Source organism: Schistocerca americana, chromosome 3 (assembly GCF_021461395.2).
Source record: "Schistocerca americana isolate TAMUIC-IGC-003095 chromosome 3, iqSchAmer2.1, whole genome shotgun sequence".
NCBI lineage: Eukaryota > Metazoa > Arthropoda > Insecta > Orthoptera > Acrididae > Schistocerca > Schistocerca americana.
The window spans coordinates 303,480,389-303,494,965 of NC_060121.1; the positions used below are offsets into that span (position 1 = coordinate 303,480,389).

Below are 14,577 nucleotides of genomic sequence, written 5' to 3' on the forward strand. Positions count from 1 at the left end.
GAGGCATGCAGGAGAGCTTCTGCGAAGTTTTGAAGGTAGGAGACGAGGTACTGGCGGAATTAAAGCTGTGAGGACGGGGCGTGAGTCGTGCTTGGGTAGCTCAGTTGGTAGAGCACTTGCCCGCAAAAGGCAAAGGTTCCGAGTTCGAGTCTCGGCCCGGCACACAGTTTTAATCTGCCAGGAAGTTTCAATACACAGGCTTACTGACAATTCTTCCATACGCCATTTGCGACCGGAACAGGTAAGGGGCGATCAGTTACTGGTACCGGAAGTACCCTTCGCCAAACACCGTCAGGTGTCTTGCGGAGTACTGATGTAGATGTAGAAAAATAAACAGTTAAATCTTTCTGTATGAGCTCTCATTTCTCTATTTTGTTATGATGGTCTTTTAGCCCCATGTAAGTGGGAGTCAACAAAATATTTTCGCATTCGGTGGAGAAACTGGTGTTTCAAATTACGTGAAAATATCTCGCCGCAATGAGAAACGCCTTTCTTTTAAAGATTACCACCCCAACTCGCACAGCATATCCGTGACACTCTCTTATTTATTTTGCAATAATACAAAACGAGCTCCCCTTCTGTGAACTTTATCGACATCTTCCATCAATCCCACCTGATACGGATTCCACACCATGCAGGAATACTCAGAAGAGGACTGACAAGCGTAGTGTAAGCAGTCTCTTTAGTAGGCCTGTTGCGCCTTCCAACCGTTCTGCCAGTAAAACAGTCTTTGGTTCACCTTCCCCACAATATTTTCTGTAAGAGGCAGTGAGATGACAACGAGACAGATAGAAAAAAGTAATTGAACTGTTTATTATTTCAGAAGTAATCGCCGTAAGTGTTAATACATTTCTCATACATTATGGAATCTGACAAATGAAAAAAGTAAGTCAACTGTTTATTATTTCAAAAATAATCGCCATAATTATTAAAACAGTTATCCGCCGTTGGACAAGACGGTCGACGCTTTCATGGAAAAATGTTTGCGGTTGCCTAGGTAACCATGATTGTATCCAGACGTGCACCTCTTCGTCCGAAGGAAATCGACAGTCACAAATTGCTTTCTTCAGTGCTCCAAAAATATGCAAATCCCATGGGGAGGTATCGAGACTGTATGGTGGATGCGTGAAGCTACCCAGAGAAACTTTTGGAGCGTAGTCAAAACAAACTACCAATAAATTGTCCGGCCACATGCTGCCAAGGTTGTTTCGAACGTGCTGTAGGAGTTTTGCTGGGAAGCCCTTACACAGCCTCCATACAGTCCCGGTCTCTCTGCATGCGATATCCATATTTTTGGAATTCTGAGGAAAGATATTCTTGGCTGTCGATTTGAATCATCGTTCCCTAGCTAACCGCAAACATTTTTCCATGAAAGCTTTGATCCTCTTGTTTCATGGCTGGATAAATGTATTAGAAGATATGGCGATTATTTTTGAAACAATAAAAAGTTTACTCAATTTTTTCCATCTGTCTCGATTTCATTTTACTGCCCCTTACATGTCATCGTTCCAACTGAACTTCTTCGTAATTGTAATACCTAGGTATTTCGTTGAAGTGAATTTGTGCGATTTGTCATGAAACCGAAATTTAACGTATTCGTTTAAAGGCCATGTAAAACTGTGTAGGCTAACGTCAGATACCACTACTGTTTTACACGGTGGCTTTCTGTCAATTACAACGAATTGTGACCTTTCTGACAGGAATTCACGAACCTAGTCGCACAACTAAGACGCTACTCCATAGGCAAGCAATATGATTAGAAGCCAAGCCGCTTGTGAGGAATTGTGTTAAAAACAATCTGTAAATCTAGAAATATGGATTCCGTTGGAGAACCCCTGTCGATGGCACTCATTACTTAGCGTGAATAAAGAGCTAGTTCTGTTTCACGAGAACGATATTTTCCGAACCCGAACTATCTAAGGGTCAATACATAGTTTTCTCCGAGGTAATTCATATTGTTCGAACAAAGTACATGTTCCAAAATCCTATTGCAAATCGACGTTAGTGTAATTCAGTGGATTACTTCTATTTCTTTTCTCAAGCATTGGTGTGACCTAAGCAATTTTCCAGTCCTTAGGTACCGATCTTTCGTCGAGCGAGCAGTTGTGTGGAGCAGTAAAGTATGGAGCTATCAGCATACTCTGAAAGGAACCTAATTGATAACCCTACAGGCTGGAGGACTTGCCTTTATTAAGTGATTTAAGCTGCTTCGCTGTACTAATGAAATCTACTTCTAAATACCCCACGTTGGTAGCTGTTCTTGATTGTGATATTGTGATTGGTAACATTACCATTGCTATCTCACAGTGAAAGTATTAATTTTATCTTGCGGTTGGTGTACTTTACATAGGCGAGAATCTCTCTGGATTTCTAAACAGAGCTTCGTTGTAGAAGCATCTCACATTGAAGTTCGCGCTTCTGTAAAACATCGCCAGTTTCGCGCTTGGTCGTTTCCATCTTACTGCAATACAGCTATGTTTGTTGGAACTAGTTTCATGCAATTGCAGTTATTACTAACTCCCTATGTTCTATTTAGTTTTTAAGCATTTAATTTCTAATTAATTTTCTTGTTTGTTTAGCATCCGGCAACGTTATCAAAATCGCACCATCCGACTCACCAGAAACAGCTCGCCACCGCGGGATAGCCAGCCCAAGATTTCACACGACACTTTGAGCTGCTCAATAGAGATAAGAGAAGGGAACACCGGCAGTACTGATCGCACATCCGAAGTCCAACTCTTCCTGAAACCTTATAGATCGCATCCTATTAGCCTCACGTCAGTCTTAGAACCTTTCAAAGCATCCTTAACCGACTAAGTCAGCAACTTGTAATAAACCAGCCTGTTCTCAACACCTAATGTGCATCTAATCTCAGTCATTTCATGGTTACCCACCCTCTCCTTCCGGGACTTCAACCAGGTCCCCATGACCCAACAATGAAATCCGTAAACACCAAGCCTGGTATCCTGTTGCGCCACTACATCCATACTTCATCTTCTATGCACCTTCTATCATACATCAACTAAATAAAGAGTGTGTATAGTGTTTATTAAACTGGGTGGTTCACAACACCACAACAGGACACAGCAGTCCACCCACCCCACCGCCGCCCCACACCGAGCCCAGGGTTATTGTGCCGTTCGGTCCATAGTGGACCCTCCCGGGAACGTCTCATACCGGACGAGTGTAACCCCAAATGTTTGCTTGGTAGGGTAATTATGGTGTAAGCGTACGTGGAGACAGTGTTTGCGTAGCAATCGCCGACATAGTGTAACTGAGGCGGAATGAGGGGAACCAACCTGCATTCGCCGAGGCAGATGGAAAACCGCCATAAAAACCATCCACACGCTGGCCGGCACACCGGACCTCCACACTAATCCGCCGGGCGGATTCGTGCCGGAGAAAGGCACGCCTTCCCGCTCGGGAAGCAGCGCGTTATACCGTGTGGCTAGCAGGGTGGGCAAATAAACAGTATTACATCATATTTCTCTTCCTTGAGATCCAAATCGCTTCTGGCCGGGAATGACATTCCGGGCTGCACCTCAGGGTACAAAACCATACACTTTCAGCTAACTATGCCTTAAAGCATCCTTCCTCCATCGCCACCCGACATACACCGTACGTCCAATAGGCCCAAAAAGTTCTGAGACTGTCTTTATTCCTGGCGTATAAGTGACAACCCCCCCCCCCCATGAACCATGGACCTTGCCGCTGGTGGGGAGGCTTGCGTGCCTCAGCGATACAGATGGCTGTACCGTAGGTGCAACCAAAACGGAGGGGTATCTGTTGAGAGGCCAGACAAACGTGTGGTTCCTGAAGAGGGGCAGCAGCCTTTTCAGTAGTTGCAGGGGCAACAGTCAGGATGATTGACTGATCTGGCCTTGTAACAATGACCAAAACGATCTTTCTGTGCTGGTACTGCGAACGGCTGAAAGCAAGGGGAAACTACGGCCGTAATTTTTCCCGAGGGCATGCAGCTTTACTGTATGGTTAAATGATGATGGCGTCCTTTTGGGTAAAATATTCCGGAGGTAAAATAGTCCCCCTTTCGGAACTCCGGGCGGGGACTACTCAAGATGATGTTGTTATCAGGAGAAAGAAAACTGGCATTCTACGGATCGGAGCGTGGAATGTCAGATCCCTTAATCGGGCAGGTAGGTTAGAAAATTTAAAAAGGGAAATGGATAGGTTAAAGTTAGATATAATTGGAATTAGTGACGTTCGGTGGCAGGAGGAACAAGACTTCTGGTCAGGTGAATACAGGGTTATAAATACAAAATAAAATAGGGGTAATGCAGGAGTAGGTTTAATAATGAATAATAAAGTAGAAGTGCGGGTAAGCTACTACAAACAGCATAGTGAACGCATTATTGTGGCCAAGATAGACACCCAACTAGCTCTGCAGATGATGAAGAAATTGATGAAATGTATGATGAGATAAAAGAAGTTATTCGGATAGTGAAGGGAGACGAAAATTTAATAGTCATGGGTGACTGGAATTCGAATGTAGGAAAAGGGAGAGAAGGAAACATAGTAGGTGAATATGGATTGGGGGTAAGAAATGAAAGAGGAACCCGTCTGTTAGAATTTTGCACAGAGTATAACTTAATCATAGCTAACACTTAGTTCAAGAATCATAAAAGAAGGTTGTATACATGGAAGAATCCCGGAGATACTAAAAGGTATCAGATAGATTATATAATGGTAAGACAGAGATTTAGGAACCAGGTTTTAAATTGTAAGACATTTCCAGGGGCAGATGTGGACTCTGACTACAATCTATTGGTTATGAACTGCAGATTAAAATTGAAGAAACTGCAAAAAGGTGGGAGTTTAAGGAGATGGGACCTGGATAAACTGACTAAACCAGAACTTGTGCAGAGTTTCAGGGAGAGCATAAGGGAACAATTGACAGCAGTGGGGGAAAGAAGTACAGTAGAAGAAGAATGGGTAGCTCTGAGGGATGAAGTAGTGAAGGCAGCAGAGGATCAAGTAGGTAAAAAGACGAAGGCTAGTAGAAATCCTTGGGTAACGGAAGAAATATTGAATTTAATTGATGAAAGGAGGAAACATAAAAACGCAGTAAATGAAGCAGGCAAAAAAGAATACAAACGTCTCAAAAATGAGATTGATAGGAAGTGCAAAATGGCTAAGCAGGGATGGCTAGAGGACAAATGTAAGGATGTAGAGGCTTATCTCACTAAGGGTAAGATAGAAACTGCCTACAGGAAAATTAAAGAGACCTTTGGGGAAAAGAGAACCACTTGTATGAATATCAAGAGCTCAGATGGAAACCCAGTCCTAACCAAAAAAGGCAACGCAGAAAGGTGGAAGGAGTATATGGAGGGTCTATACACGGGCATTGCACTTGAGGATAATATTATAGAAATGGAAGAGAATGTAGATGAAGATGAAATGGGAGATACGATACTGCGTGAAGAGTTTGACAGAGCACTGAAAGACCTGAGCCGAAACAAGGCCCCGGGAGTAGACAACATTCCATTAGAACTACTGACGGCCTTGGGAGAGCCAGTCCTGACTAAACTCTACCATCTGGTGAGCAAGATGTATGAGACAGGCGAAGTACTCTCAGACTTCAAGAAGAATGTAATAATCCCAATCCCAAAGAAAGCAGGTGTTGACAGATGTGAAAATTACCGAACAATCAGTTTAATAAGTCACGGCTGCAAAATACTAACGCGAATTCTTTACAGACGAATGGAAAAACTGGTAGAAGCCAACCTCGGGGAAGATCAGTTTGGATTCCGTAGAAATATTGGAAAATGTGAGGCAATACTGACCTTACGACTTATCTTAGAAGAAAGATTAAGGAAAGGCAAACCTACGTTTCTAGCATTTGTAGACTTAGAGAAAGCTTTTGACAATGTTGACTGGAATACTCTCTTTCAAGTTCTAAAGCTGGCAGGGGTAAAATACAGGGAGCGAAAGGCTATTTACAATTTGTACAGAAACCAGATGGCAGTTATAAGAGTCGAGGGGCATGAAAGGGAAGCAGTGGTTGGGAAGGGAGTGAGACAGGGTTGTAGCCTCTCCCCAATGTTATTCAATCTGTATACTGAGCAAGCCGTAAAGGAACAAAAGAAAAATTCGGAGTAGGTATTAAAATCCATGGAGAAGAAATAAAAACTTTGAGGTTCGCCGATGACATTGTAATTCTGTCAGAGACAGCAAAGGACTTGGAAGAGCAGTTGAACGGAATGGATAGTGTCTTGAAAGGAGGATATAAGATGAACATCAACAAAAGTAAAACGCGGATAATGGAATGTAGTCGAATTAAGTCGGGTGATGCTGAGGGAATTAGGTTAGGAAATGAGACACTTAAAGTAGTAAAGGAGTTTTGCTATTTGGGGAGCAGAATAACTGATTATGGTCGAAGTAGAGAAGATATAAAATTTAGACTGACAATGGCAAGGAAAGCGTTTCTGAAGAAGAGAAATTTGTTAACCTCGAGTATAGATTTAAGTGTCAGGAAGTCGTTTCTGAAAGTATTTGTATGGATTGTAGCCATGTATGGAAGTGAAACGTGGACAATAAATAGTTTGGACAGGAAGAGAAGAGAAGCTTTCGAAATGTGGTGCTACAGAAGAATGCTGAAGATTAGGTGGGTAGATCACATAACTAATGAGGAGGTATTGTACAGAATTGGGGAGAAGAGGAGTTTGTGGCACAACTTGACGAGAAGAAGGGACCGGTTGGTAGAACATGTTCTGAGGCGTCAAGGGATCACAAATTTAGCATTGGAAGGCAGCGTGGAGGGTAAAAATCGTAGAGGGAGACCAAGAGATGAATACACTAAGCAGATTCAGAAGGATGAAGGTTGGAGTAGGTACTGGGAGATGAAGAAACTTGCACAGGATAGGGTAGCATGGAGAGCTGCATCAACCAGTCCCAGGACTGAAGATCACAACAAACAACAACAAGTGACAGCGCAGTAACTGCGGTGGCAGCTTGAATTACCAACTGTAAACAAGAGACGCGCATTCGACCAGTCTGTTGTGAGCAGGCTGTGTTAAGCAATGGACGTGAAGCCATAGTGTGTCAACGTTTCTGTATCATAAATCATAATGGAGCAACATCTCTAAATCAAGTGTTCAAAACATCCTGCAGAATGTTTCGAAAAAGAGAAGAGTCTGTGCAAGCTTTGTCACGCACTCTTTGACTTCAGAACAAAAAGAACGACACGTGAACGCTTGCCGCGAATTGATTGAAATGCAAAATGTTGATATTTCTTTTCTGGAAAAAATCATCACTGGTGACGAGACTTGGTGTTATCAACACACACCTACCATAAAACGGCAGAAATTCCGATGAAGAGTCATTGCTTTGACGACATATCGGACATTCAAGTCAGTGCAACGCGAGAGTTGAACAACATCCCAAAGAAGGACTTTTCTAGCAGTTTCACATGGTTGTCTGTACTTTCTGTGGTGCGTTGTACTCAAGTAGGGGAGACTATGTAGAACACCTGAAGCATTAAAACCACCGTTACGTTTTTCTATCTTTTATTAATCCACCCTCCAAAGTTATCTACTGAGGGAGTATATTTCAGTCACCCATATTGACGCGTCTTTCGTCTAACAGCTCGTGTGCCTGAATATTCTGTCCTATTCCCCCTTAGTTACGTCCTGTACACGGAAGACATCGTTCCCCCCTCCCCACCTAACCTACCTCCTGCAATATGCTGATGACACTGTATATCTATCTACCGTGCAGACTCTGCCATCTTTGACATCTCTCACCAGCGTGACTTGAATCTTCGGATCGAGTGGTGAAGACGTGGAAACTACAAGTAAATTCACAGAAAAGCCAAGCTCCCATCTTTGACCGCGCCACTTGGCATCTTCGTCGTCCATATTTCCATGTTGTTGTTGTTGTTGTGGTCTTCAGTCCTGAGACTGGTTTGATGCAGCTCTCCATGCTACTCTATCCCGTGCAAGCATCTTCATCTCCCAGTACCTACTGCAACCTACATCCCTCTGAATCTGCTTAGTGTCTTCATCTCTTGGTCTCCCTCTACGATTCTTACCCTCCATGCTGCCCCCCAATACTAAATTGTTGATCCCTTGATGCCTCAGAACATGTCCTACCAACCGATCCGTTCTTCTAGTCAAGTTAAGCCACCGACTTCTCTTCCCCCCAAATCGTATTCAGTAGCTCCTCATTCGTTATGTGATCTACCCATATAATCTTCAGCATTCTTCTGTAGCACCACATCACGAAAGCTTCTATTCTCTTCTTGTCCAAACTATTTATCGTCCATGTTTCACTTCCATACATGGCTACACACCATACAAATACTTTCAGAAACGACTTCCTAACACTTAAATCTATACTTGATGTTAACAAATTTCTCTTCTTCAGAAACGGTTTCCTTGCCATTGCCAGTCTACATTTTATAACCTCTCTACTTTGACCATCATCCGTTATTTTGCTCCCCAAATAGCAAAACTCCTTTACTGCTTTAAGTGTCTCATTTCCTAATCTAATTCCCTCAGCATCTCCCGACTTAATTCGACTACATTCCATTATCCGCGTTTTGCTTTTGTTGATGTTCATCTTATATCCTCCTTTCACGACACTATCGATTCCGGTTCAACTGCTCTTCCAAGTCCTTTGCTGTCTCTGACAGAATTACAATGTCATCGGCGAACCTCAAAGTTTTTATTTCTTCTCCATGGATTTTAATACCTACTCCGAATTTTTCTTTTGTTCCTTTACGGCTTGCTCAGTATACAGATTGAATAACATTGGGGAGAGGCTACAACCCTGTCTCACTCCCTTCCCAACCACTGCTTCCCTTTCATGCCCCTCGACTCTTATAACTGCCATCTGGTTTCTGTACAAATTGTAAATAGCCTTTCGCTCCCTGTATTTTACCCCTGCCATCTTCAGAATTTGAAAGAGAGTATTCCAGTCAACATTGTCAAACGCTTTCTCTAAGTCAATGCTAGAAACGTAGGTTTGCCTTTCCTTAATCTAGCTTCTAAGATAAGTGGTAGGGTCAGTATTGCCTCACGCGTTCCAATATTTCTACGGAATCCAAACTGATCTACCCTGAGGTCGGCTTCTACTAGTTTTTCCATTCGTCTGTAAAGAATTCGCGTTAGTATTTTGCAGCCGTGACTTATTAAATTGATAGTTCCGTAATTTTCACATCTGTCAACACCTGCCTTCTGTGGGATTGGAATTATTATATTCTTCTTGAAGTCTGAGGGTATTTCGCCTGTCTCATACACCTTGCTGACCAGACGGTAGAGTTTTATCACGACTGGCTCTCCCAAGGCTGTCAGTAGTTCTAATGGAATGTTGTCTACTCCCAGGGTCTTGTTTCGATTCAGATCTTTCAATGCTCTGTCAAACTCTTCACGCAGTATCATATCTCCCATTTCATCTTCATCTACATTCTCTTCCATTTCCACAATATTGTCCTCAAGTACATTGCCCTTGTATAGACCCTCTATATACTCCTTCCACCTTTCTGATTTCCCTTCTTTGCTCACCCCTAGTGAGATAAGCCTCTACAGCTTTACATTTGTCCTCTAGCCATCCCTGCTTAGCCATTTTGCACTTCCTGTCGATCTCATTTTTGAGACGTTTGTATTCGTTTTTGCCTGCTTCATTTACTGCATTTTTATATTTTCTCCTTTCATCAATTAAACTCAATATTTCTTCTGTTACCCAAGGATTTCTACTAGCCCTCGTCTTTTTACCTACTTGATCCGCTGCTGCCTTCACTACTTCATCCCTCAAACCTAACCATTCTTCTTCTACTGTATTTCTTTCCCCCACTCCTGTCAATTGCTCCCTTATGCTCTCCCTGAAACTCTGACAAGCTCTAGTTCTTTCAGTTTATCCCGGTCCCATCTCCTTAATTTCCCACCTTTTTGCAGTTTCTTTAGTTTTAATCTACAGTTCATAACCAATAGATTGTGGTCAGAATCATTAGCTGCCCCTGGAAATATCTTACAATTTAAAACTTGGTACCTAAATCTCTGTCTTACCATTGTATAATCTATCTGAAACCTGTCAGTATCTCCAGGCTTCTTCCATGTATACAACCTTCTTTTGTGATTCTTGAACCAAGTGTTAGCTATGATTAAGTTATGCTCTGTGCAAAATTCTAACAGACGGGTTCCTCTTTCATTTCTTACCCCCAATCCATATTCACCTACTATGTTTCCTTCTCTCCCTTTTCCTACTGCCGAGTTGCAGTCACCCATGACTATTAAATTTTCGTCTCCCTTCTTTATCTGAATAATTTCTTTTATCTCATCATACATTTATTCAATTTCTTCATCATCTGCAGAGCTAGTTGGCATATAAACTTGTACTACTGTAGTAGGCGTGGGCTTCGTGTCTATCTTGGCCACAATAATGCTTTCACTATGCTGCTTGTGGTATCTTACCCGCACTCCTATTTTTTTATTGATTATTAAACCTACTCCCGCATTACCCCTATTTGATTTTGTATTTATAACCCTGTATTCGCCTGACCAAAAGTCTTGTTTCTCCTGCCACCGAACTTCACTACTTTCCATTATATCTAACTTTAACCTATCCATTTCCCTTTTAAATTTTCTAACCTACCTGCCCGATTAAGGGATCTGACATTCCATGCTTCGATCCGTAGAACGCCAGTTTTCTTTCTCCTGATAACGACATCCTCTTGAATAGCCCAGCCTGGAGGTCCGAATGGGGGACTATTTTACCTCCGGAATATCTTACCCAAGAGGACGCCATCATCATTTAACCATAGAATAAAGCTGCATGCCCTCGGGAAAAATTTCGGCTGTAGTTTCCCCTTGCTTTCAGCCGTTCGCAATACCAGCACAGCAAGGCCAGATCAGTCAATTATCCAGACTGTTGCCCCTGCAACTACTGAAAAGGCTGCTGCCCCTCTTCAGGAACCACACGTTTGTCTGGCCTCTCAACAGATACCCATCCGTTGTGGTTGCACCTATGGCACGGCTATCTGTATCGCTGAGGCACGCAAGCCTCCCCACCAACGGCAAGGTCCATGGTTCAGGGGGTGGGGGGTCATATTTCCATGTCTCCACCAATATCAAAGTAAAGTATTTAGGGCTAGCTCTTGACAGAATACTAACATGTAATGCACACCTCCTAACTATACGACATAAATTCCGATACTACTAAAACTACTAACACATCGCATCTCATGTCTACATATTTGCTCCACTATCTTCGCACAAAAATGGCTCATTTACCACATCTTAAATTATATCAATATATCTCCAATGTCGGTCTGTTGTACACTGAAGAGCCAAAGAAACTGGTACACCTGCCTAATTATCGTGTAGGCCCCCCGCGGACAGGCAGAAGTGCTCCAATACGACGTTTCATGGACTCGAATGAAGTCTGAAGTAGTACTGGAGGGAATTGGCACCATGAATCCTGTAGGGCTGTCCATAAACCCGTAACACTACGAGGGGGTCGAAATCTCTTCTCAACGGCAAGGCATCCCAGATATGCTCAATAATGTTCATGTCTGGGGAGTTCGGTGGCCAGCGGAAGTGTTTAACCTCAGAAGAGTGTTCCTGGAGCCTCTCTGTCGCAATTCTGAACGTGTGGGTTGTCGCATTGTCCTGCTGGAATTGCCTAAGACCGTTGGAATGTATAATGGACATGAATGGATGCAGATGATCAGACAGGATACTTAGGTACGTGTCACCTGTCAGAGTCATATCTAGACATATCAGGGGTCCCATATCACTCCAAGTGCACATGCACCACACCATTACAGAGCCTCCACCAACTTGAACATTCCTCTGCTGACATGCAGGGTCCATGGATTCATGAGGTTGTCTCCATACCCGTACATATCCATCCCCTCGATGTAATATGAAGCGATACTCGTCCGACCAGGCAACATGTTTCGAGGCATAAACAGTCCAATGTCGGTGTTGACGGGCGCAGGCGAGGTGTAGAGCTTGGTATCGTGCAGTCATCATGGATACACGAGTGGGCCTTCGGCTTCAAAAGCCCATATTGTTGATGTATAGTTGAATGGTTTGCACGCTGACACTTGTTGATGACCCTGCACTGAAATCTGCAGCAGTTTGCGGAAGGGTTGCCCTTCTGTTACGTCGAACGATTCTCATCAGTCGTCGTTGGCCGTGTTCTTGCAGGGTCATTTTCCGTCCGCAGCGATGTCGTAGATTTGATGTTTTACCGGATTCCAGATATTCACGGTACACTCGTGAAATGGTTGTACGGGAAAATCCCCGCTTCATCGCTACCTCGAAGATGCTGTGCCCTATCGCTCGTGCGACACCACGTACAAAAACACGTAAATCTTGATAACCTACCATTGTAGCAGCAGTAACCGGTCAGTAACTGCGTCAGACACTGGTTGTCTTATATAGGCGTTTCCGACCGCAGCGCCGTATTCTGGCTATTTACATATCTCTGTATTTGAATACGCATGCCGATACCACTTTCTTTGGTATAGAATTCTGGAACATGTTTCTTGCTCGCATATTATGGCATTTCTGGAGACCAAAAATCTTCTGTGTAGGAACCAACATGGGTTCCGAAAACAACGATCGTGTGAAACCCAGCTCGCTGTGTTCGTCTGCGAGGCCCAGAAAGCAGTAGATACACGAGCCTAGTTAAATGCTATGTTCCTTGACTTCCGGAAGGCGATAGAGCTCCGCACTGCGCCCAGTGAGTAAAATACAAGTACTCGGAATTTCAGTTCAGCTGAGTGATTGGACTGAATCGTTTTTAACAGACATGACAGAGCATATCTGACCGGAGAGTAGTCTTCAGATGTGTTGCCTCCAGAGACGGTATCGAAATGCAGCAAGACCTGCAAAGGATCGGCGCTTGGTCCAGGGAGTGGCAGCTGACCCTCAACACAAACAAATGTAACACATTGCGTACACATAGGCAGAAAGACCCTTTACTGTGTGATTTCACAACTGCAGAACCATCCCTGGAAGCAGTTACTTCCATAAAATATGTAGGAGCATATGTACAGAGCGATTTGAAGTGAGACGACCACATAAAATTAATTTCGGCTGAGGCAGATGCCAGACTGGGATTCATTGGAAGAATCCTCAAGAAAAAGCACTTCTCTCAGCGCTGTTGAAACCTATATGTTTCTGGAAATATGTGGACGACACTTTTTCCTGCGTTTCTGGAACACCTTAACTCACTCCATCCCAGCATTTGCTTCACCATGGAAGTGGAGAAAAATGGAGACCTCCCGTTTCTTGACGTCTTGGTCCACAGAAAAGAAGACGATTCCTTGGGTCACAGCGTGTTCCGCAAAACGACTCACACTGACCCGTATCTACGAGCTACGAGTTGCCGACACACACCTCAACGCAGTGGCGTGTTGCGGGCTCTCATTCATGGGGCCAGAATTATCTCTGATGCAGGGAGCTTATCAGCAGAGCTTAGCCATCTTCGCTCTGTGTTTGTACAAAACGGGTACTCTGATAAACAGATTAGTAAGGTATTTAAACCTGCACCATCTAAAGGTCAAGAACAGCCAGAAGAAACATAGAACTCCAAGATGACGGTTTTTCTACCGTATGTTGGTAGCGCGACCTTTAAGATTGGCAGGCTCTTCAAAAAACATCAAATAAAATGTGTCTTCTGCCCTACATCGCGAGTGCAAACTATGCTGGGTTTTGTTAAAGACGGCCTGAGTCTAAGGGGACCAGGGATATATAAAATCCCGTGCCAGTGTAGGAAATCATATATTGCCAGACGTGTCGCACTGTTAAGGATAGATGTGCTGAACATAGACGTCACACCAGATTGGGTCAGCCAGAAAAGTCTGCTGTGGCTGAAAACTGTCTTGACACGGGTCACAGTATGAATAGGGAGAGACAAAGATGCTTTCGTCCGCTTCCACGTACGGGGACTCCATCATTAAAGAAGCAGTCGAAATTCGTGTAAGTAATGACCTGATCAATAGAGACACTGGATTTCAACTCAGCAAGGCATGGGAACCAGCGGTACTAAGGCATTGTCGGCCGCAGACGAACAAAGCTGAGTCGACACAGACGGAGAATCAAAGTTCGCACGGAAACTGGGCGTCAACACTCTGCCCGCACGCGCGCTGGGCAGCTATCTGCGGCCGCGCTTTTCCCACATCGCGAATGAGAAGACTGTGCCCCGTTTGTATGGCGGGGACACTGGATGCCGCCGTGCTCTATGTTTCGTCTACGATGGCGGTTTAGCCCCAACCCTTGGCACCTGCACTTTTCTTCCGAGTCAGCGTATATATTGCCAAGCCAATGCAGCAACAGGTCAGTAAGCACCTGCGGGTGACAAGCAGCTGTCTCGTCGAAATATTATGCAGCTTCCAGCAGATCATTCGACGCGACGCTCGTGAACCAGTGAAACAGTGTGGTAATCTTTTGGTTTATCAGTGTACATTTAGATGCATTATTACTCGTAATTTCTAAGTTTTGATCGTAATATTTATATTTACGTGTCACTGAAGAGAAGTTTAATGGAAAATACGAATATTAAATACGAAGACGTAAATAAATCCGAAATGTATAGGTTATAACGTAGCGT

At 43.7% G+C, this 14,577-nt stretch overlaps 1 protein-coding gene and 1 non-coding gene across 2 annotated transcripts in view; one reads left to right on the forward strand and one right to left on the reverse strand.

Moving 5' to 3' along the window:
* Positions 1 to 14,577, reverse strand: part of LOC124606045 (agrin-like) — a 288,503-nt gene that overhangs the window by 227,672 nt on the left and 46,254 nt on the right. The gene's annotated exons all lie outside the window — the stretch shown is intronic.
* Positions 89 to 163, forward strand: Trnal-caa. Its single transcript has one exon. It is a non-coding gene; the product is annotated as a tRNA-Leu (tRNA).